A 26,618-nucleotide genomic window follows, 5' to 3' on the forward strand; every position below is an offset into this window, starting at 1 on the left:
GCCAATGCCAGCTCGGAAACATTCGGTAGAAACACAATATTGGGAATATGTAGTAATTTCTTCCATCTTGTCGAAAGCATTCGCTTCCCTCTTGTCACCAGGAAGGGCAGAAACAGTGAGCTAGGAGATGCAGTTGTGAAATTTCTAGTTTTTCAGGAATGGTCGGATAAGTGGCCAAATTTTAGCTTCTTTCCCATCATCCTTTTTACTTGGAAGATTAACCTATTTCTTTCTTCTGTCCTCCCTCCACCCTTTCATTCTCCTCGGTACATTCCTTCTTGTAATATCCTGTTTCCAAAAGAGTCTCTCCTTTAATATTTTCTAATCCAGTAGCCTTTTCTTTAATTCCATGTTCGACTCCTATTTTTTTCTGAAAAACAACCAAATGTCTCTCATCCTCCCCTTCTTTCGATCTACCTGGGTTGTACCTGCTGAGCCACCAAGGAAATGGTGACCACGTGACTGGCGTGGCGTAAACAGAAGCCAGCAGTCTCCGCCTTTTCCCCTCATTGAGGCTGCCTCTGTGCGTTTCAGGATCTGAGAAAAGATGGTGAAAGACAGTGGGAGAGAGAAAAGGAGAAAGAGACAGAGGAGGGAGGGTCCTTCAGACTGAGAGAAAATTGTTCTGTTAGTAGAAGTTGCCTTGAAATAGATTCCTCTCTTGTGCTCTTGACCTGAATTTAAATTGTAGTCCATTACTGTTTTGCACGGATGGGGAGGTGTAGGACATGCTATATTTGGTAGTTTTTGGCAGAAGGGTTTCCTGTTTCACTGTGTTTTAAAATAAAACTACATATACAAATGAATTCTCTAGGGCGTTGAGTTGTTTTAGGTTGGACACTCTTGGTGGGCAAGGCCTGTGACGTGCTTACGTAACAGTTCTGGATTGGCCGAAGTTGAGCCACAGCTCATTTGTCAGCAGCAAAACTTCCAGATGAAACACAGTCTACCCCAGTAAGCACTAAAACTTAAAAAACAAACAAACAAACAAACAAACAAACGAAAACTTCAAACACTTTGACAGAAATCTTCTTAAAATGTGTTCCACTTGCCTTTCTCTGCCCGTACAGACGACTGGACAGAATTCAGTCCTCTTTGGCTATCTCAGTCATCAGTATGAGAGTAAATATTGTGCCTCTCTTGTGTGATGTGTCATTAAGGTCTATTAACATGTGTGGAACTCATTGTCCTTCAACATGGAATGTCCCCAGACTGCGAGACTGCTGTGTACTCGGTGTTCTTTTTGAGTTTGTCTCCCCTTTTGCACATGGTTAGCGCTAGCCTTGCTACTCCCATGTTGGTCCCTGGGGGGTGGGGAGTGGGTCTTTCCACCTCCCCTTGCCTCATACTTGACATCTCACTTACTGTGACTGGGGCATGAGATGGCAGAGATTATCAGAGATGAAGTAAAGGAAGAACAAATAGGTTCTGAGTGCAGACCAGAGGACCCCTGGAAAGTTCTCCCTCTAAGCTCTAGCGTGCGCACACTTGCTGATCTTCTGACTTCTCCAAAGTGTGTCTGACTGAGGTTCCGGCCTGTATTCCGGTTAGTTAAGATTTCAAGACAAGTGAGCTGTCATTCTGTGACTCATCGTGTACTGTTTAAAGCAACTACAGAGCCTCAGAGAATAAAAGGACGTCTAATCACCTCGTTTCCTGTCACGGCTGACGTCACTGTCATCGTCATCGTCGTCAACTCCATCACATTGTTAAGTACCCTGAGTGCATAAGTTGCCAGACAAAATGCATTACATGGACACGATCCTTGGTGTCTAGGAGTCTGTCTTCTTTAAATAGATAACACCAAAACGGATCTAATTCAGACTGAAGTATTGATTGCGCTGTGGTCATGGACGGCAGTAGCCAATAATCCTGAGGTACAAGGGCAGTATCCCAGCCGCTGAGGCCTACTGTGTGTGACAGGTGCCACTGTGTGTGTAACGGGTGCTGAGCCTACAAGCAGAAGTACTGCCCAGTGCCCCCAGGTTGGCCTAAAGGGCCTGGATGCAGTGATAGAAACTTGTGAGGAGCCCCAAGGAGTGGCGCGGAGCCTCGTGTAAAGGGGAGAGGCGAGGAAAGAAGATGCTTGGGCCAAACCGTAGTTTTTATAGCAGGATGGAGGGGTGGGAGGGGCCCAAGCAGGAGCATGGAGGCAGGAAGCATTCCGGTGGGGCAGGTCCCCGGGGCAGGTCCACGCTGCAGGCAGTGACTGCAGTGACAGAGGAGAGGAACACAGGTTTCTGAATGGCATGCTGGGGGGCTTGGAGGGCAGAGCAGGGGGACCCGGGATGGTGGAGTTTGACTGATGTATTAGGTCCCTTCTGGCGGAGGGGGAGGGTGATTAGTGAAGAGGCCTGGTTCGGGCTTAACGTAGGCCATGGCCTTGTGTCTGGATTCTGGGAGCTGGATTTGAGAAATGTTTGTGATATAAAATTCAGAAAGCCTGCGGTTGGATATAGGAGATGAGGAGAGGAAGCAGTCACAGTGGAAAGGAAGATAATGGATATGCAGCTTTGGCCTGTCTGCGGAGATGCCTGGGGGAGAACTGGCAGTTCGGTCTGAGCTCTCAGTGTGATCTGGGAGAACTGGGGGCTGGTGGTTCCACCTGAAAGTAGTTCCTGGGAAAGTTGGGGAGAACAACTGAGGTTGTTGGGAACAGATAAGGTGGGAGTAGAGGTTCTTTGATCAGAAGTGGAATCTGAACATGGAGAGTGAAGAAAAAGGTAGGTTGCATCGCAACTGTAGGGGACTTGGTGACATTGTTTGAGAAAGGTGGGGCTCCCATTTGGGGCCCCTAGGGGCAGCTCTCAGGACAGTTGGTGGCAGCTGCACAGGCTGTGGTGAGGCAGCTCCTGGGTAGCCGTGGGCTCAGATCCGCCCTGCTGATCGGCCTGGGTTTTGTTCTTGGCCATCTGTGGCAGGCTTCCAAACCTCCACTGGGCTGCCACTCATGGGGGGGGGGCAGGGCCAGAGAAGAGGAACTTGTTTCTCCATAAAGTGACTTTTGGCTTTGAGACAAAAGAAAACAGTTTATTGCACACTTCATGACCTACCGATGAGCTGAGAAAACGGAGAGAGGAAAGAGGGAGGAAGAGGAGGGGGATGATTTTCAAATAGTTTGTTCAGCTTGAAACAGCATTTTCAAAAAGCACAAAAAGCCAAAAAGAAGAAAAAGTTACTTTTGTGTGGGTCCTTAATTAAGAAGTTTACACTCTGGCCACTAGCTATCTCAGGGACTGTGCCTCTTTTGAAGTGCTTTCTCTCGCATCAGAGATGGGTCAGGGTGATGACTGAAGGGAGCGAGAAAGGAGCAAATTGGTTCCAAGTTTAAGGTTTTCTTAATTAGAAGGCCCGAGAGAAGATGAGTGAGGGCGATCCAAGTCTCCCGGTGTGTGGCTGGCCCCGGTCAGCACTGGAGGCCCCCGGTTAGTTTTATTTGACTTGTGATTTTTCTTTGTTCTGCACTGAACAGACTCCCTCCGCTGGTATTCAGTGAAGAGTGTGTAGCCTGAGGATGGCAATTAACTATCGCTAGGCCAGCTCTTCTTTGCACAGCCCGAGATGACGTACACAATTACTCCGGCACCTCACCAGCCCTTTCAGACCTTCTCCATGCACACAGTGGGAGGACAGGTCCATGCACAGAGAGGCCCCCACTCCCCCACCCCCACACGCCTCCTTACCTGGATGCAGCCCTGGTGAACAGGGACACTGCCCGCAAATAGAACTGACAGAGCACGTTAACGTCATCGGGCCTGGTGAAGCTCATTGGCAGAGAAGTTCAGAGTCTTATTTTAGACCCAGAGACTGGGGTGTGTGGATCCAGCTAGAACAGGTCTCTTCCGGCTTGGCCTCAGCTACCAGCCCTCCTCCCGTGGTTGCTGGGGCCTCAGAGGTTGGAATGTCAGAGGGAGCTTGCTGCTAACTGCAGGGTGAGCAGGACGGTCTCACTGCTGTTCAGCGGGGTAAGCGGAGATGCTGACAGCCCAGAGATCGCTTACCACCCAGCGAGCTGGTACTCTGTGACCGCATTGTCGCAGTCTGCCTTCCCAGTTGCTGTCGACTGGGGTGCACTGAGGAGCTTCGTTATAAAAGACTCGGTCTCTTCCTCAGCCTCTCGTCCTTTCCCCCTTTCTTCCCATACTCAGGGTTTAAAACGTGCTTATATCCCTAAAGTAGACCAAGTGCATTCCAAAGGATGTCTTGGGCTGGGTTAAGACGTTTCAATCAAGATGTTTCCTCTGCAAACAGCAGAGGTTTAAACCTTCTGGGATCAAAGCCTTAATGCAGTGATGAGTGGTACAGGTTTGATCCAGGAAGTCCAAATAAACAAAATATCTGAAAAGGTGAGGACTTAACTTTTGGGCTTAGGACCCCGCGGGCCACCAGAAACGACATCTTTTAAAAAAATTAAAAATTTGGATCCATGACCTAGCAAAGTTTTTTTTTTTTAATCTAATTATAAAAAATTCCCATCTGGTATGCCTTTAAGGAAAACTTTTTTTAAAATAAAATTTAGTAACTAAGTACAAATGTATTATGAACCTATATAACTTGACAATAGGATATACAAATATAATTTTTAGGTATTTCAACTCAGGATTGCCTAGGAAAATGCACACGTTTCCTAAACTTGAGGGCCAAGTTGTAGATGGATAACCCCCCTGCGTGGAAATCTGAGTGCATAAAAGAGCAGTAATTTAAGGTTCTGCTGTCTTTGCATTTGGAGCCTGTGCCTGCCTTGATTTCACAATAATATATTGCCGTAATCCCTGCTACGTCCCCTACTTGTCTCTTGTCTGCTGTCACGCTCAGCAGCTAAAATTTCTATTGCTTTCATATTGCCATCATTATTATTGACTTAGGGCTTTTAAGAGTCAGACTTTCCTCCTTTTGGGTGCCTCGGCACTAGACCCAGGCTCAGAACAAAACCAGCCGTGGGTCCCTCCGGAGCAGCGTGGAGTGCCTCTCTCCCGAGTAGCTCCGCAGCCCCCACAGAGCAGCCAGGGGTCAGGTGCAGGCCCCAGCAGTCGCCTGGGGTCCCTGGGTTTCCTGTTCCGCTGTCGACGGCCGGGCCCCTGACGGCACATATTGAAACGCAAATGACAGCAGTAATTGGCTGAGAGATAAACCCCAAAGAGCGAGTGAGCAGTGCGGCAGGGAGTTAAGTGGCTAAGTGACAATTACTGCTCTGCAGCCTCGGGGATGGCGGGCACTGGGCCGTTTGTTCTCAGTTTTAAAGGAGCAATAACACATTAATTGGAGGAGGGCTTCCAGGTTAACTTGTCTCACCCGGTTTCCTATCTGACTCGGCTTTGAGGAGTGGGAGTACGTGGCCCTGAGGACTGCTTTGTTGACTGCCTCGCTCCAACCCCAACCCCTTCCCCGTCCTCCAGCTGGATTCCGATTTTGGAATCTGACATTCTAAATTCTGCTAAATGGATAGTTGATTGAGTTTGAAGATTTTGTAGAAGCTCTCTGGCAGGAAGGAAGGACCCCTTAACCCTCGGTCCGGAATCTGGTGTCCACAGGCAGGGAAAAGCAGCACCTTCAACTCAGTCCACAGGAAGTCCATTAATCTTTTTTTTTTTTTTTAAGTTTTATTCCAAAAAATCAGCTGGATACAGTCATGAGCACCAGAGATAGTCCCTGCCTGAACTGGATCTTACTTACAGTCTAGCTGGAAGAGAGCGCTAGGAAATAGTTGTAGCGGTGGTCTGCTGTGTCACTTGCTTCGAGTGGCGATCCTTCATAAAGAGAAGCATGGGGTCCTGTGGAAGGTGGGGGAGTGGGAGGAAAGGCAAGTTGCAGTCTAGCATAGGCTGGGCCAGGCCTGCCCTGCTTTCTTCCAAAGACCATTTGAACCCTGTTCTGGTCATCAGCAACCACAGAGACGGTTAGCTTGGACTTGAGGCAGGCAGACTAAACAAACCCACGAATCGAGAGCCCTTTCTCAGCAGTCTGCTTTTCTACTACGGTCAGAGTCTCTGGGTCTAAATACCCTTTCAGGTACCGTCTAATGGGCTCATTGTTTTTGTTTGGTTGGTTTCTTTTCGGCCTAGGCAGCTTGGTCCCCTTTGACGAACCATCCCCTCTGGTTGAAAGGCTTATAATAGAACCCTTGCCTCGTGCAGAGAACTGGTCATTTTAAGGAACCGGAATCTGTCTGCTTTAGGACGTGTTTCTGCACAGTGGCCCACACCTATGCAAAAGAGCGAAGTGATGAAAAGGAAAAGGAAAAGGCAGACCCTTGGTAGTGGCAGGCAAGAGTGCTGCCCTTCTCTTGCCTGGTGTTGGAAGACTTTAGAAAACAGTCAGCTCCCAGTAAACGCCAGCCCAGCTGCAGGTCGTCAAGGTGGACTAAGCAAGTTCTCCGGGACTCGGCTGTGAAATGTCATCTGTGTGGGGCTTCCTGGTGTGCACGCTTCACGAACTCACCGGGCAGAGGGGGTTTGTGGCACAAGGTTTGTGGCCTTGTCTAATTAGAAAGGCCTTTCTGTCCAACCTCTGAAGAAAGCCAAGATGAGAATTTGTGAAATCACTAGTAGTAGCTACAGACTCTCCAAAATGTGAATCAGTTGTTCCTTTAAATAAACCTTTGCCACACAGGATTTACCATGGCCCTTAATATGGCTGTCTATGAGCACTTAGAACAGTGCCTGGAATACAGTAAGTGCTAATTAAACATCCTTTGTTGTTGTCACTGCTGTGTTGTTGTTATTCACGTTCCATACCGTTCATGTCTTTAGTGTGAATCACAAGAGTAATAACAACATTCTGACATTCCATAAACACCAGGCAGGGCCTGGGCAGCCCGAGAATCAGTCCCACTTGGGTTCATTTTACTTTTTTCATTGTTAGATGTACCGTGCAGGGAAAATGAGCTACATAGAAAGGATTCTGTAAAATGTCTATCTAAAGATCAAAAACAACAATAATACCACAAAAACAAGCAGCAAATTATTTGGATACAAAGTTGGTTCATCAGTCTTGGAACAAAAGGGTGAGGGCAAATACAGAAGGTCAGTATTTGCTTCTTGGGGGAAACTGTGCAGTTATTATGTCAGCAAAAATTGCACTGAATTTGGAAAAATATATATTTCTTTAAGATGTTATTTACTTATTTGAGAGAGTGAGAGAATGAAAACAAGCGAGGTGAGGGACAGAGGGAGAAGCAGACTCCCACTGAGCAGGGAGCCCAATGCAATGGGAGTCAATCCCAGGACACTGGGATCATGACCTGAGCCGAAGGCAGATGCTTCACTGAGTGAGCCTTCCAGGCGCCAAGAATATTTTTTAGTGCTTTAAATAATTTGATGCACATATAGCAAAATCCACTCTTTTTGGTATACTGTTGTGGATTTTGGCAAATGCACAGAGTCCTATAACTACCACTATAATCAAGATATAGAACAATTTCATTACTCCACCTCCAAAGAAAATCTCCTCATGTTACCTCTTTGTAGGCAAACCCTCTGTCTTCCTTTAATCCCTAGCAACCATTGATCTGCTCTCCATCCCTATGGTTTTGCCTCTTCCAGGACGTCATGTGAATGTGATCATAGAGTACGTAGACTTTGAATCTGACTTCTTCACCTAGCATGATGGATCTGAGATTCATTCATGTTGTTGCATGTATCAATAAAAAGCTTATTTTTAACTCATAGATCATTGAATTCTAGAGCTGGGTGGAATCTTATAGATCAAAGCCCCCGCCCCCCCCCAAAAAAAAAGTCAGGGCCAAACACTCATTTTTCAGGTGAAGAAACAGAATCCTAGGGTGAAATGACTTACCCAAGGTCATGAAGCTAATTAAAGAAGGAACATGAACTTGGAATTCCCTGCTATTAATCTGGGCACCATCTGTCCAATCATACTGTGATTAAGAGGAATGTGTAGCTGATTGTTAAGGGGAAGCTCTGTTCTTATTTTTGGTCAAAATTTGATCAAGCAAACTGAGCCTTACTTAAGATAACAATTTTAGAAGGAGTGGATTTCTAGGAGGTACAATTTTTTTGGAAAGTCTCTAAATGCATTTTTTTTGGTGTGGCACATCTGTAACTTTGCTGGCATCTGTTATAGATATGGTTTGAGTGCTCGCTTCGGCAGCACATATACTAGATATGGTTTGATTATGGAGCTTAACCTGAAGGCCAATTGTTTATTTTGTGTTTACAGTAAGTTCTTTTTGATACCTAATTTATAGGAGTATTCTGAATATTACTACCTTCCTTTTAGTTGACATTTTAAATATCAATATGTTTTTAGGTGGCTTATTCTATAGCACACAGATTGTGGATCCAGACTGGAATCAAGAATTACTGATTGCTGGGCCACCAATGTGGGTCGGTTGGTTAAGGTTCTGACTCTTGAGCTCAGGGTTGTGAGTTCAAGCCCGGTGTTGGGCCCAACCCTGGGTGTGGAGCCTACTTAAAACAAAACAAATAAAATAAAAAACGACTGATGGCTTAGTTCATTTGTTAAATAATTATTTGTGGAAATTTAGCCACAGGGAAAGCCCTGAACTATAGGAGATATAGTTAAGGCCCTGTTTTTAAGAAGTTTACATCTGAATAGTACTATCAAATGGGATACAAAAGACTCTGATTCACATTAGTTCTTTTGAGTACACTTAAGGTCTTGCTGAGCAATATGAACGTAGAAGTTGATAATGCAAACTTTCTTTCCCCAAGAAGTTTATAAATACCAAAGAGGAGAGGTACAAACAGAGTGCCATCAGAAACGCTGGGGGTTTTTTGGTTGGAACCAGTTGGAATATGATTTAAAGCACCCAGGATTTTGTGCACAGGAGGGACAAACTCAGAGCTGATAGCAAGTTTATCTGGTGCCACCACATAGGATAGATGACAGAGCAAAGTTTGCTAGGAAAGAGCAAAAAATGAGTTTGCTAGGAAAAGCATGAGTCTGGGTAGAAATGAGGACAACCCAAACCATGGGACAGTGGGAATGGAAGGGAGACGTGTTTGAGAGGTAGAACTAACTGGATGGAAGATGGAGCATTCAAAGATTATGAGATTGGGCCCTGGATGATTGGGTGAGCATCTCTGATATGATGGAGAAATTGGGGTTTGTCTGAAAGAAGAGGGTTGGATGGTAAGTGGATGAAGGGGAATGTAGTGAGGGAGGAGGGAAAGGGCTTTCACCCTTTGACCCGGTCAATTTTGTGTGAACCTGTTAATAAATATTTATGTTTGTTACTCATTTCCAGAAGGCTAAATAATTACCACTTTCCTTGAGTAGAGAAGTCTGTTTTCTTTTTAAGATTTTATTTATTTTTTTAAGATTTTATTTATTTATGACAAAGAGAGACAGTGAGAGAGGGAACGCAAGCACAGGGGAGCTGGAGAGGGAGAAGTAGTCTCCCCGTTGAGCAGGGAGCCCAATATAGGGCTCGGGCTCAATCCCAGAATGCTGGGATCATGACCCGAGCTGAAGGCAGATGCTGAATGACTGAGCCACCCAGGTGCCGCAAGAAGTTCAGTCTTTGTCCTGAAGAGTTGATAGCAGAGGTAGTCATGACTAAACAAGTACTTTGACACCTTTTCCCACCTATGGTATGACTCTTAAAATGCTTAAAGTTTTAGCTCTTACCCATTGCAAGATTCTTTTCTGGATAGAGGGTCACCCTTTGCAGAAGCATCAGTGAAGTACAGGTGGAGATGTTTTCCCACACTGCATCAACCCTAGCTTTGAAACTTTCCACTTTGTTTCCAGTCTTCTAGGCACACAACCTTAAAGCTGTCTTAATGTATGTTTCTTTACCTCCTGACTAAGGTTTGCACTTTTCAGAATGATGATTTGTGGTCTGTATTCCATACTGTGTAAACGGTCTCTTTCACTACTCACACTGACTCTTCTTAAGCATATTAAGACAACTTCAAGGTGAAGTTGTGTGCCTAGAAGACTGGAAACAAAGTAAATCAAAGCCAGGGTTGATTGTAGTGTGGGAAAACATCTCCACCTACACTTTACCGATACTTCTGCAAAGGGTGACCCTATATCCAGAGAAGAATCTTGCAATAGGTAAGAAAAGCTAAAACTTTACGTTTCGTAGCCTTTAAAAGCATAGAAAGCCCCAAATGATTGCAGAAAATGAAGTTTCCTGTGGCAGCATTATTTACAATAGTGAAAAACTAAAAACGATCTCGGTACAGATCCCCAAATAACAGAATGTCAAGCAAACTATTGCTTAATGGGATATTTTCTTTGGGTTAGAATGGGATGCCTTGACAAGCATGAGTATTTAAAGTGATAATCAGTGGCAAGATGTATAAGATAGCACAGACCCTTTGCTGACAGCTGGAGAACATGACTTCTGTGAAACAGGTTAGAGTCACACACAAGAAGTGCAAGTTTATAATACAGGGAAGGGATCAGCAGAAGAGTCTCTTGTGTGTTTTCATTCTTTTTCCTAAGTGAGTCAAATGTGGAGGCACAGTCAAAAACAAATTTTCTAGTTCGTCATTCATTAGTATGCCATGTCCCTCTTTCTCCTCTTTATGGGGCTCAGACCCAATTTATTTTTACTACATATTCACGGGATAGAGTTGTATTGATGAATTAACCATGTCTGTGAGAGTCGGGAAGCTGGCATTGAGTTCCGCGTCTGCCACACCTGTAAGACCTGAAGCCAGTCATAAAACACAATTATAGTATTTGAAATGTCCTGGTCTTCTCTGTTCGCGAGTGCTGAGAAGGCCGTTGAAAGAAACAGGTAGAAGTTCTTTGAAGCATTCTGACACCTAGATAGTGCGCTGTTTAATTCCACTGTGAGACGAAGGAAAAGAAATTGACACCAGAGCTGAACTGATGAGAGTCTGGGTCAGTAAATGTGCGTTTATCAAAGTGGCATTCAAGAAAGTAAAGTTGCTGTGGACAGCAAAGGGACAGGGTCTTCTGGCCACACTTGTGAGGCAGAGCCCAAGGGGGTGAGCAGAGGCCCCTGTGAAGACCAACTCTTCCCAGCTTAGAGCGACTTTGGACACATGACTGAAGCTTTTAATGTTTTATGCATGTACAGAGAGATGTTCTCAAATTGGAAAACAAACATGCATGGAGGGCCTTTAAGAGCCGCTACTTAGATTCAGAAAAGATTTGCGCTGAAGCCAAGAAAAGAAGGCATCCTGGTGAAATGGAAAGTTTATGTGAATTCAGTTAGGGCCAGAATTTCCTTTAGTAAAGTAAACTGTGACCGGCAGTAGTTAAAGGAGGAAGCACAAGTTTTGACTGGCAAGATGTTAGAGGTCAAAGCAGCAATCTGTGGGACAAATGGCCACAGATACAAAGCAATTAAAAAGCATGGTTTTCAGGACCCCTGGAGCTAGAGTCTCTGGGAAGATGTGACCCTACGAAGACACCAGCCCGCTATACCCAACAGGTAGGATGTCGGGTGTTTCTAAACAGAACGGGTGCCTCCATCTTTATTCTGAAACCGTGTCATAAATGAAAATGGCAAGGGTCATTTGGGTGAAGCATGAGCGTGTGTGAGAGACTAGGAAAGACATCAGAAGTATTTTCGGAGTTACGAGTTTCATGTGTCTCTGGCTTTGGCCGAGCAGCTCGAAAAACATGACTTGTGTAAGTAGCTTGTGTACAGGCAGAGGGAGAGCAGGAGTGAGTAAAAAGTGGGAGGAACCCATACAGGGACCTAGCTCTTATTTTCCCTTTTCTGACAGAGTCAGACCAAGTAGAGAACTCTTCCGCCTTATGACTGAGGACTGATAGCCATTGTGTGTGCACAGTGTGGCTCAGGTGACCCGGGGTAGGGAATGAAGTTATGGCCTCCTGAGTTTTAAAAGGGTGCCTTCGGGCCCTGGCTCTGTCCTCCGTGAAACTGATCCACACCAGGGGTGTCCTTTGAAGTTCCTGGCTGCCCCACTGGGGCTAGCCCTGTGGCTGTAAAGCAAGATGAGTGACTGGTCCCAAATATTTAACTCCCAATTACCTGTTTGTGAAAAGCTTGGGAAGACATAAGCAAACAGGTGAGACGACAGCTCGGTAGACCTTTTGGTGTCTCCGTGCTGTGGCTGGTAGGTCAACATGTCTGATTTTCCGAGCTTGTTCACAGTCTGCTAAAATCTTCGTTGTGGTCCTGGGAGCAGATATGACGATGCAGAAAGCCTTCGAGGGCACTTTCTGGGGAGCATTTCCTAATGATCACCCAGCAACTGAGTCTCAGTAGCAAGAACAGTCCCCCGACACTAAACCATGTGAACTAGCCTCTTTCAAAAAATAGTATTTTCTTTTTTTTTTTTTTTTAAGATTTTATTTATTTATTTGACAGAGAAAGAGATCACAAGCAGGCAGAGAGGCAGGCAGAGGGAGAGGGAGAAGCAGGCTCCCTGCTGAGCAGAGAGCCCAATTCGGGGCTCGATGCCAGGACCCTGGGATCATGACCTGAGCCGAAGGCAGAGGCTTAACCCACTGAGCCACGCAGGCGCCTCCAAAAATAGTATTTTCTAAGGTTACTGTTGGACTAGATGGCTGCTAATTGTAAGAAAAGACAAACAAAACTATAGCATTTTAAATATTGTACCTTTGTACTTTTCCTGTCTAATGGCAAAACTTTGACCACAAATGTGTTCAGGCCATGTTTTTAGTCCTTGAAGTAGGTTAAAGGATTCTCTTTCTCTGGAAAAACCAGTTTTGTTTATGGGGTCCAAAAATAGTTGCTAAAACTTCCTCTCTCTCTCTTTTTTGTTTATGAATCTTTTTCATTTTGGAGGTCAGGAAATAAATGCTGGCTTAAGGTCATGCTTCCTAGTAACTTGTGTAAACTGGAATATTGGGAATGAAGTGATGAGGGGGAAATCTGAGACATACTCAGACAGAGGAAGTTGTCGAATTTAGGAGGAAATAAACTTGAAAATGGCTGATCTACCCGGGAAGATGTATACTGAAAGAAGCAGCATCATAATTGTCTTCGAGGGGTCTGAGCTTTAGGACGAAATGTCAGCATCACACGGTGTTCATTGCCTGCGTGTTCATGCTCATCGCATCGCTCATAGGACCGCAAATCATGAAAAATCGTTGAGAAAAATTTTGTAAGCAAGTAAAACATTTAAATGATGGTGACAAGACATGTAAACATGGCTTTAAAGTTGTATGTGCCACGGAAGGGTAAGTAGTAGTCTGAGTAGTCATTGCCTTTGCTTGTTCCGTAATTAATATTTTCAGTAAGAGTCTGGTGAGGTTTCTCTTAAGTGCATATTATAGGATAAGAGTAGTCATTCATTCATTCATTCATTCATTCAGTATTACGTGCACATGATGTTGACATATCATACATTTTATAACTTCTGGAGAGAACGTGAATCAGGGAGATGGGTTTGGTCGTTCTCTGCTGGCTGCAAGGTTAACAGTGAGTTGTACCTAATACTCCCAGAACTGAGTTCCACTATCAGCAGGTTGTTTTTTATTTTTAAATCTAGGGTGTTTCTTTTGCCACTGGGCTTCTTTGAAGCCCGCAGGAGCCAGTGTGTGGGAGAGAAGTCAGGCCTGGAGGAGGAGTGGAGTGGGCCAAATGCCTACTGACAGCCTGGGAGCGGGGGGTGGGTGGGAAGGCACATTGATTTTTTTTTTTTTTTAAAGATTTTATTTATTTATTTGACAGAGAGAGATCACAAGTAGGCAGAGAGGCAGGCAGAGAGAGGAGGAAGCAGGCTTCCCGCTGAGCAGAGAGCCCGATGCGGGGCTTGATCCCAAGACCCTGAGATTATGACCTGAGCCGAAGGCAGAGGCTTTAACCCACTGAGCCACCCAGGTGCCCCGGCACATTGATTGTAAAACAAAACAAAAACCCCAGACCCTGCTGCTGACAAAACATCATTTGGTTATTGCGGGGAACCTTCTGGTAAAACGGAGTGAGGTAAAACTAAAGAATATCTGGGGTTTCCAGGGAGGTGGATGGCAGCCCTGTGGCATGACTTTGGCAGACAAATGTGCGTATTCGACAAAGCACACGATTCAGGAAAGTCTCAAGTGTCCGGTCCCAGGAGTGCAAATGACATTGACGCAGACAAGGGGCATAGTCATCAGTATTCCTTCCTGTTTTTGTGAGTACTTAAGATTCTATATTAGACACAGGTAACCCCTAAATCTGGTCCAGAGCAAGAAGGATGAAGGTGTATTGAAGTGGCATGTGGTGGGAGCGCTCTTTGATTCAGATGTGACTTTTGGAGCATGAGTTACATGGATGAAAGTGGTAGTGGGTGTTTTCTTCCCATACTTAAGAAGAATTGGCAATATGGGGGAAAACAGGAGAAATGCTTTTTTACTGCTTCTAAAAAGCTAAGGCTTCTTTCTGAAGGTAGCCTGGGATGTAGTGGAAAGAGACGCACGTGAGTTTTATTGTCAGTTTACTAGCGAGGTTGTTTTGGAAAATCACTTAGCAATCCCGAGCTTTGGTTTCTTCTTCTATAAAGTGGGGGTGGTAATTTCTGCCCTTCTCCTCTCCTAGCTTTGTTGTGAATACAAAATGAAATTGTTCCTAGAACGAATGGTAAGCAAGTATAACACATGCAAGATGATTGTTATTAAAAACATAATAGTAGCATATTCGGTGTTACTAGTGTTGTTGGCCAGCCTCACCTGTTTTCAGAGATTGCCTGCTAGACAGAGCCTCAGGAGCTCCAACTGACTTGTAAACAGAACCTTTTCCCAACTGTTGGTGTGAGGTAAGCCCCCGTGAGGCCCAGGAGTCTTATTCTGGTCTCCAGCCTTAGGGTGCACTTGTAACAGTTTTCACAAGTTGCAAGGTCAGTTTCTCTTTATTTTTGTTTTTTTAAGATTTTATTTTTAAGTAATCTCTACACCCAGTGTGGGGCTTGAACTCACAACCCCAAGATCAAGAGTTGCATGCTCTATCAACTGAGCCAGCCAGGCCAGCCAGGTGCCCCTCAGCTTCTTTTTTTTTTTTTTTTTAAATCCCTAAATGGTTTCTGTATGTTCTGGGGAAAGCCTGGTGGGTGCTGCCTCCTTTGAACCTTCATCTCCTGATGTCGTTGAGACGGACTTCACCTGTGAGCTTAGAGTCGTGGCCCGTGGACTCCCAAGGCCTTCCTGATGCAGGCTTGTCTCCGTTCAGGCCGCACCGACCCTGAGCAGAACCCCACGTGAGGCTCAGGCAGCTACAGGTAAGGAGGGAAGGACACTGGGAGGCAAGTGGGAATAAACCATCGCTTACCTCCCTTTGGGGCAACTCCCGTGCTGGGGGCCCACTTCCCTCTCAGAGCGGACATGCTGCTTTGCCCCGTCTGTGTGCTGTGTCTCTGGCTTGCTTGAAATTAGACCAGGCCTGAAAAATGAGAGGGAACGATTTCACTTTGAGAACATATGGAGATGACCAAACTCGCCCCACTTGGGCCCCCAGGCAGCATAAACTTGCCTGGCTCGTTGTGAACAGCAGTGTGTAATAAAACATTCTTTCCTTGAACCCTTTTGACTGGGAGGGAGGCACGAGGGGAGAACACAGCAGGAATTCTTTTCAGCTGCTTCCTACTCTGCTGCTTACATCGCTTGGCGGATCTTATTGGGCGGCTACTGGGTGTGAGACTGAGACAGAGCACAGAGCGTGTGTTTTATGCAGGAGGCTGATTAGCTTGGGCCCCGGTATTGTTGTCATTGGTGGTGCTATGGATCCCATTTTATGTTTACTGCCCCTTGACATTTCTTAAAAGGGGTCTTCAAAGCAGAAAGTCCTATTCTGAAGACAGGTTTCAGGGCAGTAAAGTTGACAGGGCTTAACATGGGGAAAGTAAATCTAATAGAAAAAGAAAGCAGGATAAACAACTCCAGCTCTGATCCACAAAGGTCTTTGATGGGAAAGGCCCTGTTTGTGAAGACGGAGGGGCAGGCGTTCACTGTTCACATGCTTCAGTGGTGTGGAGCGCAAGGTCTGTGTCTTACCTTCCCGCGCGGTGACCCCAGCATTTGTAGCAGTGGTGAAATACCAAAGCCATTCGATAACATGGGTGAAATACCAAAGCCATTTGATAACATGGGCCAATAAGATTCCAGTGTTTGTTTACTAATGGGATTTCAACATTCCTTGTCTGCACCTCCCCATCTGCTTCTCCCTGGGCTCTCCCAATATAAGTGCCCTTGCCCTTCTGCAGCCGACCAGTGCCTGCATGTTTAGTGAAATTTGCATTTTACTAGTGAACTTGAAACTGACATGTAGCCAGGGCAGTAGCTAAAAAGTTTTATTTCAGTGAACACTTAGTGATGGTAACTAAGGAGACTGTCCTTGCCTTATCTTTGGGCATGTCGTTTCCCAGTGATCACACAGTGAGGTGGTGAGGATTTTGCTGGTGGGACTTTAGGAGTGTGTTGTGGATGTATGTTTACACTTGTGCTCAGGTACGAATGTTTAGGTATGTTTTCATTTTTTGATGTGTTTAATGTTATGACAGAAGCCATTTTTTTAATACCTACGCGTCTTCATAAACAGAATTCCAGCGGCAAAAAAATTCTAGGCCAAACTCTGAAATATTTTTAAAAGATAGAAGTGATGTTGTCTTAACCACAGATAGGAAAACAAAAAGAAAGGAGAGATAGCGGGTGAAATGGAATCCATGTATTGTAACATACTCCTTTCAAAAGTAAGGCATGCGAGAGAAAAGAACCCACCTAGCAGCTCATAGATTTTTACAATCAATGATATATAAATATTTGGTGTGTTTAATAATTAGCACTATACTTCCTTTTTCCTCTCTAGAAGACTGTGCAGAAATTCTTTTTACGTAGAAGCAAATGAAAAGATCATGTGGGGTTTTGCCTTGTAGGGACTAGATCAGCAGCAGGTATGCGGCTCCGAGTGGAATTGGGGTCTGGAGCTAGAGCAGCCGTCACTCTGAGTCTCTTACCATTTTCCACACTAGCCAGGTGGGCTTCTGCAGGGTAAAACCTGAACAATGGAAGATTTCCGTATTTTTTTTTTTGAGTCCATGTGGAGTGCTTACTATCTGCAATTTTAGATTTTAGGCTTTTTAAGCAGTGCTCTGCAAACTGCCTGCAGTGGAAGACCAGTATCGTCCTCTCCTTCCATTTCCGGTCCACTGTGCACCAACACATTTACAAAATACAGTAAAAATAAATTACTACAAGAGTGATCACCTGCTTGGATGTTCCTTCAATTACAAAATGCTGTAAAGGCTTCTAACTGTGCCCCTTTAAAGGCCATAGTTATCCTGTGGGTGTGGAAAATGATCAGTTTGGGGATGAACGCAGGGCTGGGGAACCATACTTGGAGGAATACTGTTCTCCAGCACATTTTGACCCATGACCAGTGCTTCTGTGTGTATTGGTTACAGTAGGGAAGTAGCTAAAGAAGAGATATTTCAGCCGTTTGTCATTTCGGCAAGCATTTCTGTGCTAGCTCCTTCTAGTTCCTTCATTAGTCCTTGCCTTCCGTTCTTTATATTATGTACCTTCAGGTCAATTACACATGTCTTAACTTCCCGTTTCCTGCAAATTAACCTTTACTTCAAAAATGTAAGTGATTATATGCGCTTCTTTTCTCCAAAATTAACTACCGCACACTGTGGTATTCTTTGTTTGGGGAGTAGCATATTGGTTTTTCTTTTTTTTTTCTTAAATACATTTGAAATGAATCCAAACACCTGTCTTGCATTTTGTAAACATGTATTTTGGAGTGCGTTACAGCTTCCGTGATGCCATACGTTTTATAGGTCAGTCTGAGACATTTATATAACAATTAAGAAAATGAATATTCTTCTAACTTCTTTTCTTTGGCTTTGAATGCCTATAAACAAGGCAGGCAATAGGAAGAAGGTTTTGGGATTGGTAATTTGGAATTCACTCTTCAGTATGGAGTCATCTGGGAAATAGTAACTCCTTTCTTAATGTGTGGCTAAACCTTGACTACAGAGATTTTAGGGACTCAGAGGAAACTTTCTTTTGAAGGTGGGGTGTGTTTACTCGTTAGTTTCCCAATAAAAAGAGTAAAAATATAAGATACGTACAGCTACTATTTGCTTCTTACATTTTCTGCATTCACTCATGAATCTAATTTTCCCCAGTCCTTCCTTTCTTAAAGGCAGTTGACCATTGTCCTGAAGAGGTTGCCCTCCTTTTTGGAAAGTGAGGCAGAAGTTTCCTCAACATTGGTGAGCCCCAGACCAGATGGAACCCTGAAAACTTGATCTCGGTCTTGCCCAGGTTTCTTGGTGAAGACAAGGGATCTTTCATGATATTCAGAAGCCAGAGCTCCCATATCTGGATGATCGTATCCTTGGGGTTTTTCATATGTCATTGTGGAGATAGTTCAGGAAATTAGCACCCACCCAGACCTTTTTCTTTCTCTCTCCTCCCTATCTTTCCTCCTCTGACAATGGTCGTTAGGATCTGGGAGTGGAAATACCCCCTCCGTCTCCTTTCCTTTCCAGTCCCCTGGATGGGCCCCAATGAATTTGTGCTGAGTTGGGAGCTTCCCTTCCCTTAGAGCCTAGCACAAAGCAGTTTCTGTCATCCTGGCCGTGGACGCCAGAGACAAAGCTTAATTTATTTGACTCTGTGGCTCTCTTTTCGTTTTTATGCCTTTCTTGTCCATTCTTGCTCTAGTCCTCCTTTCGTTGAATCTTTAGTTGTCCATCTTTTAAATTTTCCTCTAAAGGCACAAATAGCTCATCAAGTGCAGGCGGGCTTGACCACAGTACATGGTCTTCTAACAGCAAAGTTCAGAATGGCCACCCTCATCACCACAGCATGGCTGGTGTTCCATAAACAGCCCCTGAGCTCTTGTAGTTTCCTCCAAGGCTTGTGTGGAAAGCTCCAAAGTGTAATAAAAAACAGTAATGATTTAAAAAGAGTCCTATTTTTCTTTATGGGTCTACCATTTCCCCACTAAAGTAGGGGTCATAAGGCTCATGCTTATTAGCATGTTGATAAAATTAGAAATGATTGGTGTGGGAGTTGGTTTTCAGGCCTCTTGGAAGAAGGAGGAGGGAGGGAAGAAAGGACAGACCTAACATCTAGGAAAGACTGTTGGTTGCGACTCATTTATTTCCAGGAGTATTTGGGGACAGAAGGACTTGACTTTATTTTTAACTCTGCTTTGCTCGAAGGGATAGAGGCTATTTGGATAAATAATGCTAGTCTACTTCTGGGTCCTTTGTGCAAAGACTTGATATACATTATCCCTAGTAAATAACATAGCAGTGATAAGATAGCCAGTATCATCAGCCCCACTTTGAGGATGAGTAAACAAAGGCTTGGAGTGGTTTAATGACTTGCCTGATATCACAGAGCTTTGTGAGAATTGGAATTTGAATTGGAATCTGTTTGACCTAAAAGCCTTGTCATATATTGAGAAGAGGCCGTCTGATGGATAAAAGCATTGGCCTCCTCACTGGAGTGACACTTTGGGGCTGCCTTTGACCTAGGACTGCCAGATTTTGTTGGGTAAGGAAGGAAGAGCCTTCTACAACTGACCCTTGAACAATGCAGAGGTTAGGGGCGCTGACCCTCACGCTGTCAAATATCCACATATAACCTTTGCCTCCCCCAGCACTTAACTACCAGTAGCCTACTGTCAACCAGAAGCCTTACTGATAACATAGACAGTTGATTAACACATATTTTGTATGTTATATGTATTATATACTTTATCCTTACAATAAAGTAAACTAGAGAAAAGAAAATGTCATTAAGAAGATCATAAGAGAAGATACATTAACCGTACTGAATTTATTTAAAAAAAAAAAAAAAATCCACAGACCGGTGTTGGTTAAGGGCCAATGGTCCTTCCTTTTGCATCTCTGCTGACTGGGCCCGCCGGTGTGGGTTAGGAACATTGGTATTATAAATTACATTGATAAGATTTCTGCTCTAGACATGGAGAGAGGAAGAGAAGATTCTTAAAGGTGTTTCAAATGAAAGAACTTGCAGAAGTTACTGAGGAGAAGAACGCATCCCCTGTGCCCCAGTCGGGGACTACCGGCTCGTGGCAGCCCATCTTCAGGAAGCACCAACTCTGCAGGGGATGTAGAAGGGGCAGAAGGATGCAGGCGGGTTTCAGAAAAAGATAATGCCCCTGCAGAGCCCACAAGTGGCCAAATGTTGGCTCAGAATAAATGGCGAAGAAAAAGAGCTTTTAAGAAGGATAGAAACAGCCTCAACAAAGTTGGGTGAACCAAAGGGCACCAAGAGAAGGAGGGCAGAGGGGAAGGCAGGACTTCCAAGAGCCCAGAGCCCGAGACCTTCGAGAGATAGGAGAAAACTCGCAAAGTCAGTACAAAATGACTGGAGATGTCTTCAACCCGAGCACAGAAATCCCGTTTGTCTCATTTTCATGTATACCCCTCATCCTGAGATCTCTGTGAAGAAGATTCGTTAACTTTATTCCTATGGCTTGTTTTATAAAGCGATAGGCATAGATTTTCGTTTTGAAGATACAAAAATTTAAATGTTAATACCTTTTTTTAGATTGCACAAAAATATCTAAAGCAGAATCCTCAGCCACTGTGATATCTCATCCGAGATGTTCTCAGTCCTTGGGTTGGGGGATAGAGAGGGGATATTCCTAGAAAGAATAAATAATAAGGGAGTTTAATATTGTGTTTTAAAATATGGAAAGCGCATATACACGTGTTATATGTTATTCATAACACCCTGGGAGGAAAATGGGTTGGTGAACTTATTAATTGACTAACATTTAAGTTTTGATGTTAAGAGACTTGGATTTTAACACAGAGAGACTTGGATTTTAACTTGCTTTTTAAAATTTGTATTTATATTTTACTTTTTTCTTAATTCTTTAGTAAAGTTAATTTTGGGAAGTCTGTACCTGTCTTGGCCAGGATTCAGGAGAACCCTTCATGGTGAAGTGGTTAGGAGCCCTGACACTAGAAGGGGACATACCTGGTTCCTGCCACTGTCACTTGCTAGCCATGTGACTTTGGGCCAGGTGCTTAGCCTGCCTCAGTCTCAGTTTTCCTGTATGTAAATTGGCAAAAATATCTGCCTCGGAGAGATAGTTCCGAGCACTAGATGAGCTGATAGATCTAAAGCATTAGACATAGTGTCAAACCTACAGTAAGTACCCAGTTTGGGAAAACGATTATTATTGTTGTGATTAGTTCTTTCCCCCTTGAGGTCAGTTAAAGATTCTGCCTGAGATGTTTTCTAAGAACCAGAGAGAGCTGCAGCTGGAAGGAAAACAGAGACCAGCTGGGGATATTGAATAGTGATCTTCTCCTTTATGGTACATGCCCTTCTTTTTCTGGTATGTTTGCTGCCTGTTCTGAAGCTGACCTCCTGTTTGCCTTTGGTGACTCTGGTTCCTACTTATAGCTTAAGGCTTCTCGTTAATTTCCTCTTCGGAGCTCTCCAGTCAAAGTACCACAGTGAGTTGTTGGCAAAAAGGCAATAATATGGGTTGTTTTGAAGACTTTTTTCCAGCTTCAGAAGCTGTGTTGACTGATGTTCACTCATGGGTAGCCTCTGCCCTCAGAATGGCAGACCTGGGATCCCCATACCTCTGGTTCTCGTATATTCCTGCGGGTTCCCAGCATAACACCTCACACCCAGGAGGTGTTCAGTGCTGGATGGAAGGAAAGAACCGAAGGGCCAAGAAACTCGTCTGCCTCCCAGAGTCCCTCCGATGGATACTCTGAAGAGATTAAGTTGAAAGGTAGCTATAAATTGATATGGAACATTGGACAGTTGCTGAGCCCTTGACTCTGGTCTTTCCATCAGGTTTACTAGGTCTTGTTGGCACCCTCCTGCCCTCCCCAGCCCCCCACCTGAACACACACATACACTTTCGGTTACACCGGTGGAATGGTGATTTAAATGTAGAGAGATTTTACCCATGGAAACTCTGTTATCAAGACGAACACATCAGACCCCCTCTCTCTTCCTCCATCTTCTGTGTGGACCCAGAAGAGAGGTGCCCACGGAGTGACAATTTCAAGCAGCCTATCCTCTTCCACGTTTCTTTAAGTTTTCTGTTTGTGAGGTACTTTTGTCTAGAGGAGAAGGGATTATTGGCAGCTATGGTGACCTCTACCTGTTTTCTTCGAGGGAATTTGTGGATGAGAAGCTGGAAGTGTCTGGGTGGCAAACCAATGTTGAGGTGTTCGTGGTTGCTGTTTGGATCACAACAGGCTATCTGTTCTTTCCCTTCCTCCCCCACATCCACTGCATGGCCTCATATCTCAGACACGAACACATTCTTCAAATATCACATTCTGGAACATTCTTACACCCCACACCAAGCCTGCCCAAGGGACTTTTGGATAATGAATGAGAGCTTTCTTAACTAATGATGTTCTTGACCATCTGTCCAGCTGGTCACTGAGAACATAAGGCAGATGCTATTTTTTTTTTTAATCTTAACCCTTGTAAAGTTATAAATATAAAGATTTTCTGTTTATTAAATCTGAAAGAGGATGTCTGGTAATACATTTTCTTTTTTAGAATTCTGTTAGAGTAAGATAACTGTGATGCTGTGGGTCTAAGTGATTTTTTTAACTTCATGGGCTAATGTCTTTGTGTTTACTTTCTGTTAGTTTGGATCTCTTGATGTTAAAAAAAGTAGGTATCTTTATTCCTTTTATTTTTATTTTTATTTTTTTAACATTTAAAGCTAACAGAGGGAATGGGAATTTTCATGGAGGAGGTTTGTGGGGGGAGGTCTCACTTCAGTGTAAAAGCTGTAAAATTAGAAAGCTGGGCAAAGTTTTTGCTCAGCTCAGTTTTAGCAGCATGAGGACAGCCTTGCAGCCTGTGCGGATGGTATTTCTTGGGGAAGGGTGGGTGTGCCTGTGCGAGCGTGTGTGCCCCTGTTCCAGTTCACATGCATGTTGGGTCCTCTCTGGCAGCCATTTCAGACAGCTGTTGAGAAACCTCCCCGCTGAGAGACAGAGGAGGCCACAGAAGATGAGACTTCATCAGGTGGGCCTGGAAGCTGACGTTTGGGACAGAGAGATGCCACATTCTTACTTACATGGCACACTGTGTTCCACTGTGGGAAGTGGGGCAGTTCTCACGAAGACCCAGGCTGGGTTGCGAGGAGTCTGGCCAGGCTGGACACTGCTCTCCAGTTATGAGCATGGAGGAGGTTCTCTTCTAGAGAAGAGAAGGAAGGGGCATTCTACTTACTAATGATTTTTCGAAGACATCTGCCTTGACCAGATGCAGAGGGGAAAAATCATGTGTGTGTGTGTGTGTGTGTGTGTGTGTGTGTGCGCGCGCGCGCGCGCATGCGCGTGCGCAAGGCTTAATCTTGTTCAAATAAAAAACACAATAAACTAAAGCATGAAGAAGCTGCCTGGGGTGGATGCCCTCCCCTCTCAAGGGGCTCAGTTGAAAGCATTTGCCCCCTCTGGGTTGATGCTTTAAAACTGGTTCACTGTCACATAGGTGTCATTTTTATTTCAAGGGCTTATTTCTCATGATTCTAATTGGGGTTTTGCTAAGCAAAAGCCAATTTCATTTTAGTTCTTGAGTGTCATTTGCAGATCTGTGGAGCAGTTTGTGTGCTTGTTTTTGTGGGTTCAACCTTCAGTTTTGAAGGTTGCCCCCTCCTTTTTTTCCCGCCTCAAGAGTGTGTTCTGCTTTATCCGGATTATCTTCATCAGCGAACTAAAAAAGCAAGCTTACTTTCAAAAGGGAGAAATATTTTCATAATGGAAAAACAAGATTGTAATAGGCTAAAATAAGGTTGTCTGTAGACCTCAAGGTCAAAATACTTAGGTTAAAATATTTAGAGGGTTTTTTCCCCAGGCATTTATTTTAACATGAAATTATGCAACTCTTTTTAACAGGTAACTCCTGAAACCTTTGCTAAGTGCCACATACTAATGTGGGTACCAGAAATGCAATGGGGAAGCAAGCAAGACATTGTCTTGTCCTCACAGAACTTACAGTCCACTTCATTTTCAGTTTAATATTAAAAAAAAACACGACAAACCAATTCCAGTGTGACCTGTAGCATGATTTAACCATAAATTCTATTCTATAGGCCTTCTAGTACAAAAGCCATCCCTGCTCATTCTTTGATAGTGTAAGACCTCTAGACATACCACACAAAGTTTGTTTCTTGGTCCTGTTTCCTCTACTGAAGAAAGAGGTAGTCATCCCATCATAGAACCTTGTCGAAGGAAAAAGACTTCACCTTTTACCTTCTCCTACAGGCTAGTAACATTCTGAAGTTGCAGTAATCAAGGTGGAAATTTTTTTCTTATGAAAGTTTGAAACTGATAAAAATCACCTATTGATTATATGATTATTCAAGCATCTTACAATGCCCGGTTTTTCTTAAAGTGGCCCAGCTTTGGGCATTTTCATTGTTCTTGTTCATGTTTGTCAGAACGTAAAGAGGGAATGAAGAGGTTCTGAAAGTTTGATGTGTCAAATTGTAAAATGATTATAGAGGGAAGGTAGAGAGGTGTGTGGAAACTGGACAGAATGAGGGCTAGTGAGCTATAATTATATTAATAACTAACACTTACTGAGTGCTTCCCATGTTCCATGGAATGGTCTAAGAATTTTAAAATAGTAATAATGATATAAAAACAATACATTACTATTTAGTGCCAACTCTGGCCCTATTCTTAGCTAGATACAGGTATTTACACGTTTAATCCTCACAAGAATATGAGATAGGTGGAAATATTTGTGATTGTTTGAAAAATGAGACAACAGATTTTAGGGGGGGGTGAAAAAATGTGTTCTAAGGTCCAACTTATAAGTGATGAGGTCAGGATTCAACTTCATATTTTTCTCACTTTCAAGCTGATAGAGTAAGCTCTCGGTAGTGTTCTCATTACTGAACAATGCTTATTTTCATTCCCTTACAAATTTAAGAATGGGCCCAGTTCCTCAGCGAAGTCTCGTCGTAAAGCGTTCATATCTGCCCCATATTTTCAGTCACTCCTTTGTGAGTTCATTAGTGGCTACGCCATACTCTTTCCACTGAGAAAACTATTCATGATACACCTTCCAAACATTTAATGAACACCTACTGTATACAAAGTTTGTTTGTATACAGTAAACTCATGTTTATGGGTGCAAATGATCATTCCTGCAAGGATTGTTAGAGAATGCAAGGACTCGGGAAGCCATTGTGACAGTTGTAAAATATGACGCCGAAACTTTTTGACACTCTTGCCATTGAAAGGTGAGGTTGGTATCTCCCTGCATTTAGGTGGCTCCTTGGACCAGTAGAATAATGGAATTGATGCTTCATGACTTCCAGGGTTTCCAAGGCTGGTTCAGAAAGGCCATGGTAACTGTCACGCAGTCTTCTAGGCTGGTACCCCTGCTGTGGGGGACATCAGCTGCAATGAAGGAATTTCAACTACTCTGACACTGCCGTGCTGGAGAGGCCACAGGTGGGCTCTCTGGTGGACAGCTTCAGTGGAATGCCCAGCCAACAGCAACTGTCATTTGCCTGCCATGCAGATGAACTGTGTTGGGTGGCCAGCCCAGTGGAGCCTTCTGACGACGCAGCACCCACAGACTTGTGACTATAACTATAAGAAACTCTAAGGGAGCCCTTCCCAAATTCCTGACTCACTAAAACAAAATGATGTTTTAAGCTATTGAGTTTTGGGAATAGCTATTATCACTATAAGAGTAGTTATATATACAAAATTTAAAAAATCTTCAAGCTTTGAAATCAAATATTCTGTGGCTTAAAGACTTTTTATTTTTTAATTTTTAAAATATTTTTATTTTTTTTTTAAAGATTTTATTTATTTGAGAGACAGAGATCACAAGTAGGCAGAGAGGCAGGCAGAGAGAGAGGGAGAAGCAGGCTCCCTCATGAGCAGAAAGCACGAAGCGGGGCTCGATCCCAGGACCCTTGGATCATGACCTGAGTCGAAGGCAGAGGCTTCAACCCACTGAGCGACCCAGGCGCCCCAGTTCAAGAACTTTTTAAAATTAATTTTATTTGAAAGGATCTGAGCTTATAACTGAGTATATTGCAGTATTACCATGGTCACTTCATTGAGAAATGATTTGAATTTTGTTTTGAGATTATTTTAATTTTAAATGATATTTTTCATGTATTGATTTTTGTAGTATCTACTGCAATTATTGTATGTTCTTTATTCCTCAGTTTATCCTTCCTTCTCCGTTCCCCAAAAGCAGATTAAATAAGGTTCAGACTGACACTTATGTATTACCTGAAGTGTAAATTTTAAATATTTGAAAACTTTTTTAAATACAGGAAGAAATTCAGTCTTGTTATATTTATTTTTACAAATAGAATTAGCTGCCTGATCTTAGCAGCTGAGTATGCTTTTGACAGACTAGTAGAGACACTACAGAAAACTGTGCTGTTTTAAGAATTGAGTACTATCAACCACTCCCCTCCTCACTCCAGTTATTTTTATATTCTGGGGCATTATAACTTAATAACGTATAGAAATTGTGTTTGCAAGTTTTATTGTAACTACCATTGTGCTGTCTCCTTCCCCTGACTTTGTGGCTGTCCCAGTAATTCCCTGAGAATCTGTGTGACAGATTTGCAAACTCTTGGCCATTTTGATGACGGCTCAAGTCATGTCCTTGAGCAACAGAGGAAATTGAACCCTTTCTAAGAGCCTTGGATTTTTTTTTTCTTC

At 43.7% G+C, this 26,618-nt stretch overlaps 1 protein-coding gene across 2 annotated transcripts in view; it reads left to right on the forward strand.

Moving 5' to 3' along the window:
• Positions 1–26,618, forward strand: part of MAML3 (mastermind like transcriptional coactivator 3) — a 400,512-nt gene that overhangs the window by 54,506 nt on the left and 319,388 nt on the right. The gene's annotated exons all lie outside the window — the stretch shown is intronic.

This window comes from Lontra canadensis, unplaced genomic scaffold (genome assembly GCF_010015895.1).
Source record: "Lontra canadensis isolate GAN:19392208 unplaced genomic scaffold, GSC_riverotter_1.0 scaffold1, whole genome shotgun sequence".
In the NCBI taxonomy this organism is placed as follows: Eukaryota; Metazoa; Chordata; class Mammalia; order Carnivora; family Mustelidae; genus Lontra; species Lontra canadensis.